The following is a 20747-nucleotide window of genomic DNA, read 5'->3' as shown; positions in this document are numbered from 1 at the left end:
TCTTTCCTTCTTCACTCGTTTTGTGTCCCATTCCTTATCAGCATTACATAGGCACAGCCTTACACCCTCATCCCTGCATATAGCCATTCTCAATCTACCACTTTACACACGAATCCCTTGAAGAGCTACAGATCATCTCACATGGATAACCTGTTTTGACTTTGCATGTTACACACATCACAAGAACTGGATGCCTTTTAAAATGCATATTCTCTTGCTTAATTATCACTTCTTTTACCAGGCTTTCAGCCCTTTATAGAGCTGCATGTGCTGAGGTCAAAATATTTCCCCTACTGTATCGTTTATATAGTTTTTGTGTTTTGTTTTTGTTTTTGTCTTTGTTTTTTTTCTTAAAAAAAAAAAATTAAAAGAAAACATTTCCCCTAGCACATGTGGCTCCTTGTAGCGCACACAGCTTCCTTTCATTCACACCATCTAACAAACAATCACACAATGGGTCACGGGCACCATAATTCCACATAATACACTGCCACACACACATGAGTACATGTGTTACTATTCACTTTTCCAGTACCAGAAGCATTCACCAGATATGTACCAGTGTGTGTACAGCTATAGGGGCAGAGATGGAATGGAGATGGAGATGGAGATAAAGATGCAGATGGAGATAAAGACTGAGGTGTAGGTTGAGTTGGAGTTGCAGGTGGAAATGGACAGGACAGAGAGAGACAGAAGTAGAGCTAAAGGTAGAGATAACAATAGAGAAAATCGGTCTCCAAGAGAAACCGCACAACCCACTTTCCTTATAGCCATGCAAAGTATACACTTCAAATAACAATTCCACACAGGCACTCCCATAGACATTCTGCTGGCATCTTATCTCCTTAATTTTTTTTTGGGTTTTTTCTTTTGGTTTTTTTTTTTTGTGGGGGTGGGGGGGTGGGTTTTTTTCCAGTACCAGGAATCGAACTCACGACCTCGCGCTTGCCAGGAAGGCGCTGTGCCACTGAGCTAAATCCCCAGACCCTATCTCCTTAGTTTTGAAATCAGTTACCTCAATATGTTGCAGGTCTTGGATCACCGGAGATGCCTTTAGATGAAGACATGATGGAAAGGGAGAAATTACGTTATAACTTGCGTTCCCCTTCCCCATGCTTCTTGGATAGCCACTCATCATCTTCAGAATCTTCTGAAAAGAAACGCGTCATGAAAGTTTACTACATGCAAGTCCCAAAGAAAAGGGGTGCAGATGCCTTAGGGGATGCAGAAGACCTGGAGCCGCCCCAAAAGAGGATAAGAGCAGCAAGTGTTAGCATTCCTAGGAAGCTGCTTCCAAAGCTCAGCCTCCCTTCCGTAAGGGACACTAAGTGATAGTGAGGACCGCTCCCCCAGTGAAGTCCAGGAGCAAAGGGAAGAGGCTGAGAGACCATCAGGGCCTCGGGATCAGGAGGCAGGGGGCAGCATCCAAGCCCCGGATGAGCCGGTGGGCCTGGAAGATGAATTCCAGTGCATGGGATGCCACAAGCTCTTCCGCACCATGGAATAGCTGAAGAGGCACGTGGAGCATGCGGGCGAGGAGGCTATCGAGTGCCTTAATTTTCACCTCGCACTTGCCAAACCAAGGCCAAAGAGGAAGACAAAGAAGATCCAAAGGAGGCGGAATATTGAGATAAACAGAATATCTCAGGGCTATCTAGCGACTCTTTTCTGCATGTGGTTGTTTTTCTTACGATATTTTGGGTGCTTTTTTGCTTTTTATCCACTGAAAATGAAATCACTCATATTTCTTGATAAATATGAGGCAATAGTTTATGGGGCCACCAGGAATCTTTTTTTGTTTCATCCAAAACCAGCCCCTGAGAAATCAAGTACGACCCCTGATCACAAAGAAACAAAACCAGTTCCAAAAGTCAACCACAGGAACACAGACTGTGCTCTTGGCCATACAATGTCCAGCTTCTTCCCCCACGGTCGGGTGCCAAATGCAGCCGGGCAGTTTCGGTTCAGCGCCACGACAAACATTTCCAGGGGGGTGATGCTTATAAATAAACACTCTTTCAGCTCCTAAAAGACAAGAAGAAAGTCAGCACAAATTCATCGAGACAGCTTCTTTATACTTTATGTTAGCTTAAACAGGGCTCAGAGACTCACCATGTAGCCCTGAAACCATTCAATTTTATTACTGCCCACATTAACATCTGCAAATACACACATGATGCAAGAAATGTCAAAACATACAGAACTTTGGCAGTGCCAATTGTAATGCCTCATCTGCCCTGCATTCACTCCCAGACACTTATTTTCCTCAAAATGTACTTTAATACTTTGATACATTCTCTCTAGCTGTTTCTATAACAGTGATGACAGACTGTCTCCCATGGTGAACTATGATCTACTTCTCAGCATATTACTTGGTTGAACATAAATTGATTGAGGAAAGGACATGTAACTTTATGGATGGAACAAAAAATAACTAAAACCCAACCTTTGGCTTCTCTAAGTTTGCGCATGTGTAGGTTTACAAACGTATATAGTCATGCTAAGAAGGAAGGTAAAAGGTGTACATAGAGGTGTCCCCACAATCAGAGTGCCACTTTAATCTTAATAACTTTAAAATCATAAGTCTCACCAATTTTTGGAAGGTATCCTTTGTACATTTAATTATTTACCTGACATGTGACTTGTTTAATTCTCAGCAATTTCCAATATAATTTTTAATTCCTGTTTGTCACTCTTTGTCATCTCCCACTGAGGAACAAAAATGAAAACCTGACAATTTGGAATGTATTATGGACAGTTCCCAGACTTTATGTGGTGTGATCAAGAATATTGTGACTATTTAAGTTTTTAAAAATTATTATAGTTAAAAGCCCATTGCTGTTAACATCTCTCACAGTAATGCCCCTGGCTTTGAACACACTTATTCCATCATTTTCGCCACTTTCTGAAGCATTTCTGGAAGCCTTTGGTGAGCGTCTCTAGTAATGCTCTCTTGGCTCTCTTGATGTCCTGAATCAATTCAAAATGTGCCGGGCCAGTAGGGAAGATGCACTGTACCTTTTGAATTGATTCAGGACATCCAGTTAGCCAGGATAGCATAACTGAGGACACTCTTGAAAGAGGACTTCCAAACATGCTTCAGAAATTGGCAAGAAGGATGGGATACATGCGTTCAAAGCCAGGGGCATTCTTTTGAGGGGGATTAACAGCAATAGGTCTTTTACCATAATTCTTTTTCTAAATTTAAAATTCATATTATTTTTTCAATCACATCTCATATTTTGGGGAAGAGATATTAGAATAGTTAAATGTAGAAATGACAACGACTTTCTTTAGAAATTGTATCTTCTATAAGTTTATCATTATGAAGACTGAAACTGCCAGAAGGCATTTGGGGCCCCTACTTACGTGCATATTTATTTATCTTTTAACAAATTTATCGATTTTTCTGTCCTTCTGATTATCTCTTTGTGTGACGATTATCTGCGCTAGTGCACGTGCACATACAGACAGGAGCCAAAATGGTTGCGGTTACTTTACCCCCCTCGTACTTTCTGTTTTCTTCATGGGAAAAGGTCTTCTCCATCCCACCCCACCTGCAGAAAATGAGTGCCAGTAGCCAAAGGAGGCCCTTACTTCACTATTTGACTTGGTGGCTGACCTATCTATGCCTGTTGGACAATCTGTAGTGATAGCTTGGAAATTTTAAGGAGAAGACACAGAGATGTTGACTTTTACCTTTGAACAGTCTTCTGTGTGCAACTCCTAATGAGGTCTATAGTCCTCAAAAGCTGGTCTTTCTTCAATTCTCCGTTCTTTAAAATACCTCACTTTGTCAACTGTTACTTTAATTCCCTGAGCATCTCCTCTAAAATCTTCAATAAACTTTTGTTTTGCCTCTAATATCTTGAGTCAGTTACTACTTGTTACCCCTTGTACCTTATTTGATGCAGACCAGGTTTGAGAAGATAGTTTCTTCTACTTTGACCAGTTGAAATGAAACATCCCATGAAGCAGTGCATGTTTTCATCCTCACTATCATGCTATAATGAAACAACAAGAGATGTATTTTACCTCAGGAGAGACCATGTGTTCTTCATTGATTAGGGAGATACACAAAGAATTTTGGAGGAAAAAAAAAACCAACACCATTCTTTGACACCATAAACCTGTGAGTTTAAATCCCTCCTGCCATTTACTGTCCTATAGGCTTTTAGATTTAGCTATCTTGTCTTGGAAATGGAAAGTACGTTATTTAAATGACAGTGTCTGTGAAGGTAACACGGCACAGGTAAAAGTCGAGGTGAGATAATAAAAATGAGGGCTGAAGATGCTCTTCCTTCTGGCAGCCAGTGGGGATCAGGCGTCACTGGCAGCTGCCACACTCCTAGTCCTCAGTGTGCTGAGCGTGGCCCTGGATAACTATCCCCAGCATGTCCTGGCTGCCTTTGTGGCTGCCTGAACATGTTTTCAGCCCAGTTCCTGACAGCTGCTATGTCCTTCACTGCACCGCCCCTCTGGACCACTGTTGCTACCTCTGAGGAGTGGTGAAAGGGCTCGCCCTCATGGAGCAAAGATTGAGGAGGACCCAGAGCACACTGCTGATATCCCCAAATCCACGAAGCCAATAGGCTGTGCTCAGTTCTGACGTCCCACCAGGAGACTCCTGATAGTAGGGACAGTCAGCATTATGGCCCCATTATGTCCTCAGGAAAGTTGGGGCTGTCAGTGAAGCAATTGCTTTTCCTGAAGGTGGTCCGAGCTGTCACCATGACAGATGCAGCTCTTATATATCCCAAGAGTCTGTCTGGGCCACAGTGAGATGGACATATGGGCCTATCCCAGATGACTCCGCCCTGCACCTGCTCTAGATAGGAACTGAGAACTAAGAGAATAAAAAAGCCACAGGTTGGTCGTGGGCTTCAGGAATATCCCATGTCACCTGCAATCAAGGTATTAGCAAGATGATGGCTTGTCCCAGATCTGTGCTGACACAGCTGGTTTTATACCAGCACCATGAATCCTCATGACTCTTCCCAGTTCATCTGGGCTCCAAACTGAAACCTGGCATGAATGTGTTTGAATAGGGAACCCTAAACTGTATCGTAATCTCTCACAATAGTGCTGTTAGGGAAATACAAGCTTTTACTTTGAATGTAATTTTTCATTTTCCAGCCTCTGACATCCAGAGAGGCACTGCAGAAAAAGTTCCAAGAGATCCTGACCAAAATGATAACAGTCTCATCACATATATCCACCCGCTGGTATGATCTGAATGTTTGTGCCGTCCTATTCTTGTGTTAATAAATTAGGAGTGATGATACTAAGGGTTGGGCCCCTGGTAGATGATTAAGTCATAGAGGTCTGCTCTCATGAATGGAATCAGTGCCATTCTACAAAAGCCTTGAGGGAGCTTATTTGCTACTACCAGCTAGGAGCACACATGGACCAGGAGTCTCTGTCTGAGGAAAGACACTGAATTTGTTGGTAACTAGATCTTTGGTACCAGCTGGTACCTAGCCTCTAAAACTGTAAGCAATATGTTTCTGTAATTTATAAATTAACTACTCTGCAGTGTTTTGTTATATGAGCCAAAATAGACTAAGAAAAATTTCCTCCACCACTTTTCCCCGATACCCTCTTTTAATATATTTTTACTACACTACACTGTACTATTTCCGGGAAGAGTTCTTTTTTCTCACTATCTCAGCTCCCTAAGTTTCCACTCATTCCTTATACTGTGAAATGTGAATATCCCTGTTTCATACCACATGACCTTTTCAATATCCTTATTTTAATTTTTTCCATTATTTCCACTCCTTCTGAATATCCCCTGAATTTTGTATCTCAATCCTATTACACTTTATACTCTGAACCTGTCTACCTATGTAGTTTATTACCGTATATGATAATCCTCAAGCCATAAATCCAACCATACATTTTTTTCTCAAAGATAAAACTAGATTCCTGCTACCATCCTGAAAGTGTCTTTCTGCATGCCTCAATTTACCTCTACTTAGGAAATAGTAAATGGAAACCAATACCACATTTCTATGCTATGTGGATATGTATTTCTCAAATAATTCCCTTTAAAGTTAAATAAGTATCTTTTCCGTGGTAGCAGAAATTGAACTCACAACTTTGTACTTGCCAGGCAGGTGCTGTGTCACTGCACTACATCCCCAGCCCAAATAAGCATCTTTTAAAAAATTAAAAAATTTTTCCAGAATTACAATTTCAAATTTTGATCTTTTGGAAGTTTAGAGTCACAATTTCAGAGAGAATGATATGATTCCCTTGAGAATGGTATTTTAACATTGAGAATTTTGTCTTTTGGGGATTATGACCCAAATCCATTAGTCAGAGGATGGGAAATAAATTCAACTAAAATTCAGAGGACTTCTACCTCAGTAAAATCTCTAAAGCCCTTCTACGGTGAAGGGCTAATTGTGGGTCTGGACCCTCTGACTACCAAAAAGAAATAAACATCTAGTAGGGTGTTTTGGATTTTGGAGGCAATATATTTCTCACTTGGGTTTGTTATTCTCGCTCACTTACAAAATGTCCTGAAAAGTTGCTAGTTTTTAATGGTGACCAAACAAGAGAAAGCTGTGTAACAGGTCTTGGGTGATGGGTAATCTTTCTTGCCATTTAAGCCCAGATCCAAAGCTGTTTGAGGCTCAGTGGCACATAAGATGCTACTTGGAGCCTTAGCATGCCTTCTAGGCAAACTCCATGATAGGCCTTTAGGATTTTGCATTCAAACCCTGTGATTCTCCACATATAACTACTCTCCTTTTGAGAAACAGCTCAGAAGGAATAGTGGGCCTTAGGAGAGACTAAAGATCTCACCACAGAGTGCCAAGTTACTACTCAACCTTTGTTGCCTGTCATGAACTGGGTGATGCTTTAAACCACAAAGTTGGGCATGTACGCACACTCCATCACCAAATGGAAGTAGTATATACATGACCTAAGCCATTCCTCAAAGCCAGAAGACTTCAAGCTAGTTTCCCATTAGAAAGGATTTTACAACACCATAGTGATTTCCTCAGTCCTTCCCCAAAAGGCTGATGAACACTTATGTAAGAAGCCATATACTGAGGAAAAGAGAATATTCAGATCTTTTGAGACACAGTGTCCAGGTTAATAGTGATTCCCTCAGAAATCTCCTCAAAGAGAGTTGCATTAAGTCCAGCAATTCCATCTTCTAGATACTTACCTCAGAAAGAAGCAGTACCAGTATATATACTCATATCACTTCTACATGCATGTGTATGTATACAGCTGTTGGCATGGCATGGGCCTTTTATGCGAAGTATGTTGCTTTGTTGCTAAGCATGCCAACACGGGCCCAGTATCTCACACAAAATTCTTCCTAAATTCAATTGATTTCAAGATTGACCTAGAAAACAAATTCTGACACAGTTACTACAGAACCATGACAGACAGACAACAGTGACTAAACTGAGCCAGAGAAGTCCACAGAAAAGTCTGATATCAAGTCTTTCCTGTTGATATTACAGCTCTGCCACCTGTTCCTTCAAGCAATGGGAGAGTGTTCCTTGAGTGCCTTTTCTCATTTTTGCCTCACATCCCTATTCATGTCATTTAAGAGGAAAGCTGATCTTCTGAACACACTTAATTTCTTTCTGGAGGGTACTTTCAGGCATAGCAGGGTAGCTGCAATTTCTGTTGTGCAATCAGGGCTGAACTTCAGAGAGAAGAGTAGCAGAATATTTTCCCTAGAGAAAATGTTGTGTGAGTTCCTAGGTATATGAATTTAGAAACATTTTGCTAGTCTGGGTCAGTTCAGCAGAAAATCTGTTTCAGTGTAGTTTAGTGGTGAGAGAGTAGAAACATTCTCACCCTAAAATGGTTGTATTTTAGGAAAACAGTTTCATTTGCTAGGGGAGATCAAGCTATACAGTTGTACTGAAATATTAAAAATTATTTCAGTAAAAGCCACATTGCCATTAATTCTCAAAATACTCACTTCAAACATACTTGTCACATCATTCTTGCCACTAAAGCAGTTCTGGAAGTCCTCTATTTGTGTCTTTATAAGGTGTAATAAAAATATGGAAAGGCATGCTCAGAAAACATTATGATTTGTCCTCATCCTTCTTATTCATTGGATTTGGCACCATGAGACTTCGGGTTTTTTCCAAAAGTCAAAATGACCATGAAAGGTAAATGTTTTAAAGCAATTCACTGGACAGCCATGACAGCCCAACTGGACAGCCATGACAGCCCAACTGGACAGCCATGACAGCCCACTGGACAGCCATGACAGCCCAACTAAAGACACTCACAAAAGAGGACTTCCAGAACTGCTTCAAAACATGCAAGAATGATGGGGTAAGCATGTTCACAGAGAGGAGGAGTATTCTGAAGGGGATTAATGGTAATACAGCTTTCACTGTAATATGTTTTTAAGTCTAGACATGCACCATGTCTTTGAGTCACACCTCATATTTGAGTGTTCTGACTGTATAGTGGCACCGTCCAAACCATATTTAGTTTGCCTTAGTTTCCTCTTTCTAAACCTCCAATAAAATTAAACAATTGAGTTGATCTCAGCTCTTGTAAGAAAGGAGAAAAGGTCATGCAGGTAGGCAAGAAGAAAGACACAGTTACAAGGCAGGAAAGCCACCATCTACACTGACCACAAGCTATCTCTAATCCCGTTACCAAGGTGACTCTGAAACTAGTTACACGTGGTTATTTGCACTCACTAACTCTCGCCAGTCTGCATCACATATTCTAAGTGCTCCTGCATGGTTAGCTGCTTTCCTCTGGGAGGCCTTCTGTGACGAGAATAACTTTATTATTAGTAGCTAAGCATGATGACTCATTCTTTAGATTGGTGTATGCTTAAAGGGCACTGTTACTGGAGGTGAATGCCTGAGTCTCCAGAGCACACAGCGCCAGCGCCTCTCGCTGGGCTGGTCACTGAGCAGAGATGCTTGAGCCCTGACTGGTCTTGAGCCACAAATCTGCTTCTTGAGATAGCTCTGCTGGATGTGAACTCATGCTTCCAGTTTCATATTTGGAAAATCCTAAGAGTTTTTTTCTTCTAACTAAACGTCATTTAACAAATATTTGTTAAGTTTCTACTATGTGCTTGCCTGTTTGTTAGCAGTAGACACACATAGGCCAAAACAAATAGATGAATTTTTTTTCTTTATGGAAGGAACCATTGCTACTAAGAGAATGGAGACAGATTCCTGGGAGCTGCTGATCTCAGCATTTCATCAACTGATCAGTGCATAGCCTTGCTTTTGTATTTTTCTGCCTAAAGACACCCCATCTAATACTTGCTGCTGATGTATTAATGCTGAAATCACAGCCAGACAGCATTATGACCCTGAACAAAGCTCACCCAACACACACACATCTCTGTAAGGCACAGCACGGTTTCCTTATGCTTTTGGAACACTAGGTAGTACTTCAGCACAATGCTCGGGGTCCATTTTAAACAGAAAAATCAGCAACGAAAACACAAAAAAATATAAATACACTGCACTGAATGGACCAAGAAAAAGACACAGTATGAGCTGAAATGAAAAGGCAAAATGCCAACTTGTTCTAACCATAGCCAAGAATGTACTTGTTGGATAACTCAAAATTTTACTACCCTGTGCCTATCCAAGAATAATCATGAAAGTGCCTCGAATATTAATTTTAGCACTACATATAATTTTAGTAAGCCAGTAAATCTGCAAATATAAAACGGGTGAATAACCATGATTCCAGTGCACGTGCGTGTTTGTAAATGGTACTTTGAGGCCATTTCTGTGTTCACTGTGTTCTTCACATTGCCAGGGAGTAGAGGGTTTAGTGGTCGTTGAATAGTAAAGATCTTTAAGCCTTCAGGGATGGTGCCCTGGCTTCTTTTCCCAGGAGTTCTGAATTTCTTTTCCTTTTTAGTACTAAGGATCAGTCCCAGAATAACCAATTATGCCATTTTTCATTTGGGGATAAGGCCTTTCTAAATTGCCCAAGCTGTCCTTGACTTGAGATCCTCCTGCCTCAGCTTCTCAAGTAGCTGGAGTTGTAGGTGTGTGCCACCATGTCTTGCTTGACGTCATTTCTTAGTTCAAGGCTTTGGGCCCTACTAAGATGTAAATCTCATAAGAAACATGACATTTTAAAATATCACTAGTCCCTTAATCTTTGAAGCGAATGAAGTTGAGAACTTTTGGGGGTAAGTCCAGGCGACTGAAGGAGGAGTTGGGATTCACATATCCTCGAGTACTATACGCTTTCTCTCCACACTGCCTCAGTCATCTGATGACTTTCCACTTTCTCCTACCACCTCAAATTAGAAGGCTTCTCTGTCCACAGCCCCAGCCACTGACTCTGCCACGAGCTTCACACCACCACACTGATAGATAAATGTATGTCTCTCAGTTCAAAATCTAAGCATAGCATGGAATTAATTAAAATCCACACCCCCTTTTTGGTACCAGGAATCCAACTCAGGACCTTGCACTTGCCAGGCAGGTGCTTGTGCCTCTGAGCTATATAAGCTATATCCCTGGCCCTGTAATCCCCCTTGAAGTCATCCCTTCTTACTCTGATATCCAGATAGAGGTAACTCCCTCCAGCTTTATCACCCAAATTAGAAATCTGAATGTTATTTTCAATACCTTTCTTTGCTTTTGCATTCACTTGTTCTTATAGACATCTATTGCAGCTGAAACAAAACTTACCCATGTTATAGATAAGTGTCCATTTACATTTATGCATTACCATTTTTAACAGCTTGAGATAAATTCTGAAATGTTTTGCAACATATTAAACAATAAAGTATTCCAGTTACTGGGTAATAACAACAAGAACAACACACAGCAGAAGCTTCAGGTAATGTTCCTCATTGTCTAGTTTACAGTTCAAGTATTGCTTCTGCTCAAGAGTGACAAAAACAGCTCAGACAATGAATTAAAGCAAGATTGTTTGCAAGATGGAAAACAATTATACTTCTTTCTAAAATTATATTTAAATTAAGGAAAATGTAACTTTAAGAAAAACAGACTTATAGTCATTTCTTCTCTCCTCATCTAGTCAATTGTTTTAGTTGCTTTTCTCTCATTGCTGAAACAAAATACCAGACACCAGAAGTTAAAAGGGGAAAGGCTTATTTAGCTCACAGTTTGTAAAGCTTTCAGTTCATAATCCGTTGGCTCTAAGGCAGGGTGGAACATGGCAGAGCGGCAACCGTTAACGGTGGCGGAAGATACCAAAAGCAACAAGAGTGGGGGGCAGAGAGAGAGAGGACAAACCTCTTTCTGTCCCTTATATTGTACGCAGGCCACCAGCCCTAGAGCAGGTGTAGCCCTCACACCCTTATTCCTAGCACCCTTAATTCCGGCATTGAACTACAAATCAATCACAAACTCTAGATTCAGCAGTTTCCAAAAAGCACTCCCCCTCCGTGATCACATGAGGCTTTAGAGGGACATCCAGATGCAAATGGTAATAGCAATGAATACATATAGCTAACTTCTCTGTGACATCGACTTCTTCGGATCCACCTACTCCATTGCTCCTTTCTTAGCTACAATACCCGCTTCCAATTCGTCCTCCACGCTGACCATGTAGCCTTCCCCAACTCACCCCACTGGCTTCTAAAAGCCTACTCGGACTCCTCGCTATACAATTATTAAGTCTCATTTCCTTTCATGACATTCAGGGTCCTCTTCAGTCTCAATCAACTAACTTCGCACTTAACCCTCCCACAGAATCTCACAGACTATGTGTTACAATGTGAGAACAGTTGCTAAAGTGAATAATTTTTCAAATCCCAAATCAAAATACTTCCTTTTATTATTTAAAGAGTAAATGTGAGGACATTAGGATAAAATGGTGTTTAATCCACACTGTTTTGAAAAAGTCTAGGTCCTCTGCTGTGATTTCTACTTCTTTGTTCTTTCTCACCCCTGTCATCATCTTTTCCTATTTAGGAGGATCCATGATTTTCTCAGTCTGCTCTCTCTCTCTCTTCCCAGAAACTGATAGACCATGTACACACCCAGGTCCAGATCAAATGCTCACCCTCCATTGCCCAATTTAAATTAATTGCTTTCTTTGTAAGTCCTCTCTTAAATCCTTTACATATTTTTCCTGCATAAAGAAATATATGTGTGTTTTATTCTCCTTTATGTTCCCTTCAGCATCCAGTTGTAGTAAACTTTCCTTAAATGTAATAAACACTCTTAGTACCTCACTTGATTCTCACAGTGGATTTCTTATATGCTATTGCCATTTTATCATCAAGGAAACTGCATCCTGTGATAGATAAATAACTTGTCCAGATTCACGTGTGCAACTCAAGCCCAATTATCGGTGGCATCAGAGCTCTGCAAGCACAAGAAGTGTTCAAAAAATAGTCTTCTGGGGCTGGGGATTTAGCTCAGCGGCACAGTGCCTGCCTGGCAAGCGCAAGGTCATGAGTTCAATTTCCAGACCCGGAAAAAACAAAACAAAAAAACAAAAAAAAAGTCTTCTAAAAAGCTACATCAAATCAGGTGCACCAGGAGATAAGAGGACCATTCCACAAAAGAAGTTAGAACCAAAGAGATTAGAGGCCTGATATTTTTTCTTTATAATAAGAAAGATACCAAATAATTGATTCCATTTCAAAGGTCATTGTGGGTGAAGTACAAGAGAAATGAATGAGTGGAAAGTAAAACAAAAAATTAAATGTAAAAAGCCATGTTCAAAATGCATTTCCTCCCTCCTTTATCAGAGCTGGGCATTTTCTCTTTCACCGTTTGCCAGGCAATTTCTGAAACATTCCCCCGTACAGTGAGTCATGCGCTGAGTCAGCCACATAGCAGCCCCTGCTCTGCCAGCACATGTCAGCAGAGCTGAGGAGTGCAGCCCGTCTCTACTTAGGTTCTACAGCCCCGGACTCACCCGCACACCATTCACTCACCCACCCCCACAGCTTTTACTTACACCGTGAGCCGTGTCCAACTGGTGAGGCCCAGAGAACAAACTGTGTACAGCTCCTTTGGAAGTGTCCTGAAAAGAACCCCAACTGTGGAAAAGCAGCAAGTTGTAAGTTCCTTGGAAACTGTGCATTGTTTCTTTTGGCAGAGCAGAGGGCCTAGCCTCATCTTGTAGGCAGGGGTAGAGATGAGGACAGGTATCCTAATTACTATTGCCGATAACATTAACACGGACTCCACTTCTAGTCACCCATCTTGATGACCTTGTAATGGGGTTCACTGCAGATCTGACTAATCTAAAGCTTCCAGAACAAAATTGCTTCATCAAACGTAGACTTGTTAGATGAGTTACCTCTGGCTCCAGTATGTCATCAGCTCTCATGGACTTGGAAGCAAGCTGCTATTCCATTTTAATTTATTTTTCTTTTTTCTTCTCACCCTTAGGGATTTTGGATAACAGCGTTTATTAGCTAGGTTCACTGGTTTGTCTCTTTAAAGCCTGAAACTATTTAGTCAAGGCCCTTTCTTTGTGAGCGTGCCAGCTACAGAAGTATAGAGAAGCAGGTGCACTGCTCACGTCACCCTGTCTGCAGAGAGCTTGAGAGCAAGTCCCCCACTAGCCAAGTGAGTAATACTGCAGTAGCAAAAAGATGATCATTTTTCATAGTCTAATTCTATAATGCTAGTGCTTTTTAAAAAGCTCTGAAGAACAAGTTTTCAGAGCTTTGTTGCTTATGAATCTGCAACAAGTTTAATGGTAAAACCTGCTTGAACTGGTATAAAACTGTTTATCATCTTTATAACCTTTATTGCATTTAATATGAGTATTTACACATTGTGCTGCAAAAAATTAATGTGCTTAATTATAAGGATTCCTTGCCTGAGTGTGTGTGTGTGCATTTAACTGACATATTTTAAATCTCAAAACACGTTACCACAGAAATTGTAGATAAAAAATACTAGACCCTTAGCATTTTAAAAAATGATAAAAAATTTCTTAATGAATGAAACATTTTACCTCATCTCTATTTTCATGCATTCCTGTTTTTTTATTTGCTGGGCTGGACCTTTTCTGATGGCCTGAGGAAAGCCCTATTATTTTCATAGAACTGATCCTTGTGAGTAGGGAAGACTGGGAGAAACCGTTTAAGCTCTCTGAGCTTTAGTCTCCCCATTTTTAAAGTGGACATGAAATTCCTACCCTGAATTTTTTTCTAGTGAAATTCTGAGACTCAAACAGGAGAGACCCTTGGAATGAGAAACCACTGTAACAGTACAGGCTATGAATATCAGAACCAAGCCACTTAATTCTTCTGTTGTGTCCTTTATAAAACCCTTCTTGGCTTAAAAATATATGCTGTGTTAGTTTAGCTAGGATCCAAGTTCATCGTCCTGTGACTCTCGGTGAATCTCAAAGTACTCTCAGTGTTCAGTCACACTGGATGAGTGATGATCTCCTATGTAGAGAAATTCACAAATACGTTTTCATATATTGTGCTTAAAAGCATAGGAACATGCTTGATTAGACTACATCGGAGTTATACTATCCCAGAAGAAGGGCTTCTGGTCCTTTGATTAATAGATATGTTTACTACTAGCAAAAAGATTTAAAAAGTTTCTTTTCCACTTTGGAAAGCAAGCAAGACTGAGAGGAGTTTCTGCCAAGAGGCAACTAGCATTTTCGTGTATGGTAATTAATTTTAAGTGGTTTATATTAGTGGATCAAAGGAACACTTGAAGCCCAGCAGATAAGATCCTAGTCCCAGGCTGAAACTGGAGTGGGCAGAAAGTATCCCAACAAAACCAGATATAAAGAGTTAGAGAAAAAGACTTGCAGGGAGTTAGAAACCCCTGGGGGTTTTGGCAAATGTAGGTTTACCTTCCACAGGCCAATACTTTCTTTGTTCTCGGGGTTTGAAAATATGCTTATGTGCAACAAATGCACAAGTAGCTATCTTAGATAGGACTTCAATGAGGACTCTACTGAAATTAATAACAATAATAATATTTTGCATTTTACTGCCTGCCTGCTATGTGCTGGGTACCTAGATGCATTATCTCATGTAATCTTCCCACCATTTCTTTATAAGAAGTATGATTATTGTTCTCATATATTCTGCCTAGGTACTGGTGTTTAATAAGCCACCCCAAAACTCAGTGGCTTCAAATAATAGTTTCTTATCTCTCATGGTCTGTGAATTAACTAGGCTCAGCCAAGACCTTCTGCTTTTGGCTTTCAGGCAGTGAGTGTAAGAGGTGGCTGAGGCTGGAGACATCTGATGACTCAGCTATACCTGACATCTGTGCTAGCTTCTTCATTCATGTTTGTCTCCTTAGTTGCCGTGAATGGAACATCTAGAGCAGTGGTGGCAAACCTATGGCATGTGTGTCTCAGTGTGCTTGTTTGTATCACTGAAAGCTTCAAAATTCACCACCAGTGTGCCTGTTTGTATCATTGAAAGCTTCAAAATGTTCACTGTCACTGATCTAGGGAATGGTTTGATAGGCCTTCTCTCTCCATCTCTTCTCCAGTGACAACTATGGGCTTCCTCAAAGCACAGTGGCTATCTCAGGGTAGTCAGACTTTTACAGGGCAGTTTTCTTTCCATACATTACACATTCCATGGGGGTTAGGTGGAAGCTTAAAGGAAGATTCCCCACTCACAAGATTCTTTTGATCTAGACTTAGTAGTAATAGAGAGTTATTTGCACCAATTCTCTTCATCAGAAGTCAGTGACAAGACCAACCCCAAAGGGAGGAGTTTATACAAAAGTGTAGATTCTAAGCATTTTTCATTGAGGAGACTTTGGGGAAAAGTATATATAATAAAAATAAATGTTATGACAAATCATGTTACAAATGAAGGAATTAAAGTTTTGTAAGTTTAAATTCCTTGTTCAACATCAGATACATTGAAGGCAGTCAAGTTGGTGTTCCAATCTAGTCCTCTATGATTCCACTATACTATGCTACATCTACCAAGTAAAATCATCATTTGAATAATGAATTCAGCCAGAGAGATAGCTCAGTGACACAAGCACCTGCCTGAAAAAATGAATTCATTTACTAAAACAGTATTTATTAAGACACTGTACAAAAAGGCATAAACAAATGGTCTCCTTCTCTAGAATCTCTAGGTTAAAGTTTAGAATTTAAAAAAAATTAGGGTTTGGAGTTAAAAAAATCAGAGTTTGGGTTTTGACTCTGCAACTTTGGGAAACTCATTTAGCTTTCTCAAGACTCAATTTCCCACCACCTTATCTTTGAAAAGGGGCTAAACATGTTCACTGGAAGAAGATAGCCTCTTTAACTAATGGTGCTGGAAAAACTGGCTTTGCACATGCTGAAGACTAAAACTAGTCCAGTGTCTATCACCATGCACTAAATTAAACTCAAAATGTGTCAGAGATCTAAATATTAAAACAGAAACACTAAATCTACTGGAAGAGAAGGTAGGTATAAATCTTGAAGATGTAGAGGTAGGCAGAGAGTTCATGAACAAAACCCAAACTGCACAGGAAGTACTTCAAAGAATCAGCAACTGGGATTTCATCTTATTGGAAAGTTTTTGCACATCAAAAGAAATCACCAACATAGTAAAAAGACAACCCACAGAGTGGGAAAAAATTTTTATCCAACTGTCCCTCACACAAAGGACTTCTATGTAGAACATATAAAGAATTGATAAAAACAGCAGATGAACGTGCACTTCTCAGATGAAGAAATACAAATGGCAAATAAATATATGAAAAAATGATCAACATCATTGGTCATTCATGAAATGCAAATTGAAACAACACTGAGATTCCATCTCACCCAAAAAGAGCAGTTATCATCAAGAAATCAACCAATAACAAATGCTGGCATGATTGTGGGGAAAAACGAACCCTTCTCCACTGTTGGTAGAAGTGTAGACTGGTACAACCACTGTGGAAATCGTTGTGAAGATTCCTTGAAAAGCTAGGATTAGAGGTCCCGTTTAAACTAGATGTTTGCCTTCTGGGTATTTTCCCAGAAGAATTAAAAACATCATACCACAGTGATATATATGCTTCCATGTTTATAGCAGTACAGTTTGTCATACCTAAATCTTGGAGACAACCCAGATGCCCATCAGCTGAGGAATGGATAAAAAAGATGTGGTATTTTTATACAATGGAGTATTACTCAACTATAAAGAAAAATAAACTCGAGGCTTTTATAGGTAAATGGCTGCAACTAGAGACCATACTCACAAGTTAAATAAATCGGACCCACATGTGTAAATATTGTATTGTCTCCCTAGTGTAAGAAACTGAAAGAGTAAATAAAATCCGAAAGGAACAATAGATATTGTGAAAAGGAAAGAAACTACTCAAAAGGACAGAACATTTGGGATAGGGGAAAGCGGAAAAGAAGGAAAGGAAAAGAAAAGAAAAAAATATGTACACAACATAGCTAAGATAATTGTACTACTTATTTCTATTTGAAAAGAATAGCTTGACTTATATTGTTTGATCAATTTTTCATGCTTATATCTTGTAATCTGAGCAACTATTTTGAAGATAACAGTATGCATTATATTAACCATTGTTAATCTCCTATTATGTTGTTTGGAAATTCTATATCATTGCTTTTTCTCTTTAAAGTAAAAACTTTAAAAATAAAAAATAAATAAAAAGACTCAATTTCCTCAAAGGTTAAGTAAAGGTAATGGTATTTTAGGACTGGGAATGTAGTGCAGTGGTTGAGCACTTAACTAGCAAGTGTAAATCCCTGGGTTTAATTCCCAGCACTAGGGGAGTGACAGGGAAGATGCCATCCTACAGAATTGGTGCACAAGTAAAACAGAACAAGAAAAAGAAAAAAGAAAAAAATTTGAGAAAAAAAGAAAGGAAAAAAGGAAAATACAGTAAAGATAAAAACAAAGGTAAAACAAGATAAAATAAAATAAAATTATATTTTTTAAAAAAGGAAAGGGAGTGGTCCTACCCACCTGTTTCTATTGCGCGTGTGTCTTTGCCCATAAGCACAACACTGGTTCACCTAATTTACCACATGTTGGCTCGTATTTTGGGCTTTTCTATCTCACAGTCCTTCCTGTCCATCATGTGAGTCCTAGCCCAGGTCCTACTGTATGGCTGCCGCTCCCCTGGTGACCTCATCCCGCACTGCAGGACAATGGACCCAGCACCTGTGTTCCTCTGGTGGAGCCGGTAACCAGGTCCCCGGTGCTTCCCGCCCTGGCCGCTGATCCTGTGATAGTGCAAAAAATAAAACAACCTATGTGAGATCAATCTTGTTAGTGATAGAGTGTGTGATGGTTACATAATTTGATGGGCAAGTTGATGAGATTAAGGGACAACTAGAGATGTGATTGAATTGCGAGGGTTCTAACCTTGCTGATAAACTCAACCACTGATGAGTTTATAGCTGAACGGCCTATGAGGAGGTGGGGGCCTTGTTAAGGAACTGGGTTACCTAGGTTTGCCTTTGAAAGATAAGTCTTTTCTTGGGTTCTTTTTCACTGTGCTTCCTGGCTGCCACAGGGTGACTAGCTTTCCTCTGCCGTGCCCTCCTGCTATGTTTCTGCCCTGCACCCAGATGATTATGGACTGAAATTTCTAAAATCATGAGCCAAAACCAAACCTTTACTGCTTTAAATTGTGTATATCAGGCATTTTGCTCTAGCAACAAAAAGGTGACTAACAAAGTATTATACAGATGGTAGACCTTAGTTGAGAAAAATCATGAAAGGTTATGTAGTTGAGAAGAAACCATGAAAGGTTATGTAGTGGTATAAAAGAAGAATGTGAGATGTGTGCAAATTGAGGTCTAATGGATATCAGTTTGAAGTGTGTCAGAAATGATCCCTGCAGTCCCACAGACATTGTACCTGTCATGCTATGAAGCTTCTTCCATCCCGCTACACTCTGACCTTATGTGTCTCTGGGAAATTTGGACAATCCTTAACTGCAGGAGGCACTCGTTCCCTTCACATAATAGCAAAAAATCTGTTGTCAGAAACTTGAGTCCAGAATTTCAAAGAATAAAGTCTTAAAATTCACACTTTTTCTCTTTTTTTTTTCCACTTTGACTTCAAAATGCTTGACATATATCAGTTGAAAATTAGATACAGAGGTGCCGGAAAAGCAACAGGTAAACCCTGGCTTGAACTTGAATTTAGCTGTGTCTAATGACATAGGCTCAGACTGTGATGGCCTAGTCCTGCAGGCAGAGATGAATGGAGATGGGGAAGAACAGTCCAAATCAGATCCTGAGAGGAGCTGAGCTGAGCTGAGCTGATCAACCAGCTCTGAAATCTGAGGAGAGGAAACAGCAGGTGGAAGTTCAAGAATCCAAACTCACAAAGATTTTCGGTGATGCTCTGTGGATCAGGTCATGTAGCTTTCAGAACCTAGTGGCACAGATAGACAAAGAAGGATTTAATCACTTTCTCCATTGTTTCTGGAACTCCTTATGCCAGGCACAAAGAAGCATCTTTGAGTACCAAGAGTGTTCCACAGGGGGGAGAAGTGAAACTTTGAACTCTAAGAAGTAATGTGAATGCCACCTTGTTTGCGTGGAGAAGGGTGAATTTAGGGAACAGAACAACGGAAGCCTAATGCACATTTAATCTGTGTATCACAATGTGTCTCAAATCTCTCCTCAAGAATTCATTCATTTTCCATGAACTCAGTTTTTAAAAATGATACTACCCATGAAGCAAATTTGTTTTTTTGTTTGTTTGTTTTGGTTTGTTTGCTTGCTTCTTTTTTGGTACCAGGAATCAAACTCAGGACCTCGAATGTGCCAGGCAGGTGCCATGCCATTGAGCTATATCCTGGCCCTGAGAACTTGTATCTGTATAATTCTTTTTTATTTTTTAAATGTCCCATTCAATGTTTCTAATAGGTTGATAAAATTATAATCATTACCACTATCTAATTCTGTAACATATTTATCACATCAAGATGAAACCCATTAGCAGTCATGCCTCATTTCCCCTTCTCCTACCTCCCACTCATGGTCCTTGACATCCAGTAATCTGCTTTCTGTGACTATAAGTTTGCCTTTCTGAAAATTGCACATAAATAGAACCATATAAGAAGTAGTTTTCCTCATTTTATTCAATTAATATAATGCCTTCAAGATTCATGCATGCTATAGACTGGGTCAAAACTGCATTACTTTTTACTGACAAATAATATTCTACTGTTTGGATATACCACATTTTATTCATCCATTCATCAGATAGATATTTGGATCATTTTTCATTTTTAAACTATTATGAGTAATACTTCCATGAATATTTATAAACAAGTCTTTTTATAAACAAGTGTATGTATATTTTCAATTCTCTCAGGTACAGGCCTTGGACTGGAATTTTTGGGTCATATCATGGCTATTTGAGAAACTGCCAGACTATTTCAAATTACACATTTTAATCAATTTTTTTTCTTAAAAACCTGCTACTATTTATTGGTGCTTCAGATCAGCATGAGCTCACCCTTGTTGCTACATTGAATTATTATCTTTTTAGGCAAAAAAGAGAAATATGCTGTTTATGTAGACTAATTTTGAGGAGAAGGAAGTTCTCTTTAGACTTTCTAAAATGCTCACAGTAGCTTGAGTGCTCTCATTGGAGTAACTTTGAAAGTTTCTTGGAATTCAGAAATCCAGGTTGGGAACAGAGCAAAGAGTAATGACTGCTTCTACAAATGTGTGATGGATATCATCTTCCTCTATCATTTTCTTCTGTCTTTCCTTCTCTTTCTTGACTAGAGATCCATCTTCTCTTCTCTTCTCTTCTCTTCTCTTCTCTGCTCCTCTCCTCCCCTCCCCTC

At 39.8% G+C, this 20747-nt stretch overlaps 1 protein-coding gene and 1 long non-coding RNA gene across 4 annotated transcripts in view; one reads left to right on the top strand and one right to left on the bottom strand.

Annotated features, from left to right (window-relative positions):
- The window catches only part of LOC102025583 (protein FAM170A-like), a 42248-nt gene that overhangs the window by 4489 nt on the left and 17012 nt on the right, over positions 1 to 20747 (top strand). The gene's annotated exons all lie outside the window — the stretch shown is intronic.
- On the bottom strand, positions 1016 to 11141 carry LOC102026328. 3 transcript variants are annotated; one of them, XR_001233821.1, is made up of 4 exons: positions 11118 to 11141; positions 7184 to 7366; positions 3901 to 4004; positions 1016 to 2709 (listed from the first exon to the last, which is right to left on the bottom strand). It is a non-coding gene; the product is annotated as an uncharacterized LOC102026328 (long non-coding RNA). The 3 variants fall into 3 exon arrangements; XR_001233820.1 differs by lacking the exon at positions 11118 to 11141 and adding an exon at positions 10680 to 11100; XR_001233819.1 differs by lacking the exon at positions 11118 to 11141 and having other exon boundaries at positions 7184 to 7967.

Source organism: Chinchilla lanigera, unplaced genomic scaffold, assembly GCF_000276665.1.
Source record: "Chinchilla lanigera isolate Chin_1 unplaced genomic scaffold, ChiLan1.0 scaffold00019, whole genome shotgun sequence".
NCBI classification, from domain to species: Eukaryota; Metazoa; Chordata; class Mammalia; order Rodentia; family Chinchillidae; genus Chinchilla; species Chinchilla lanigera.
The sequence above is the reverse complement of the archived record's forward strand: the minus strand, read 5'-3'. Positions and strand labels throughout refer to the sequence as shown.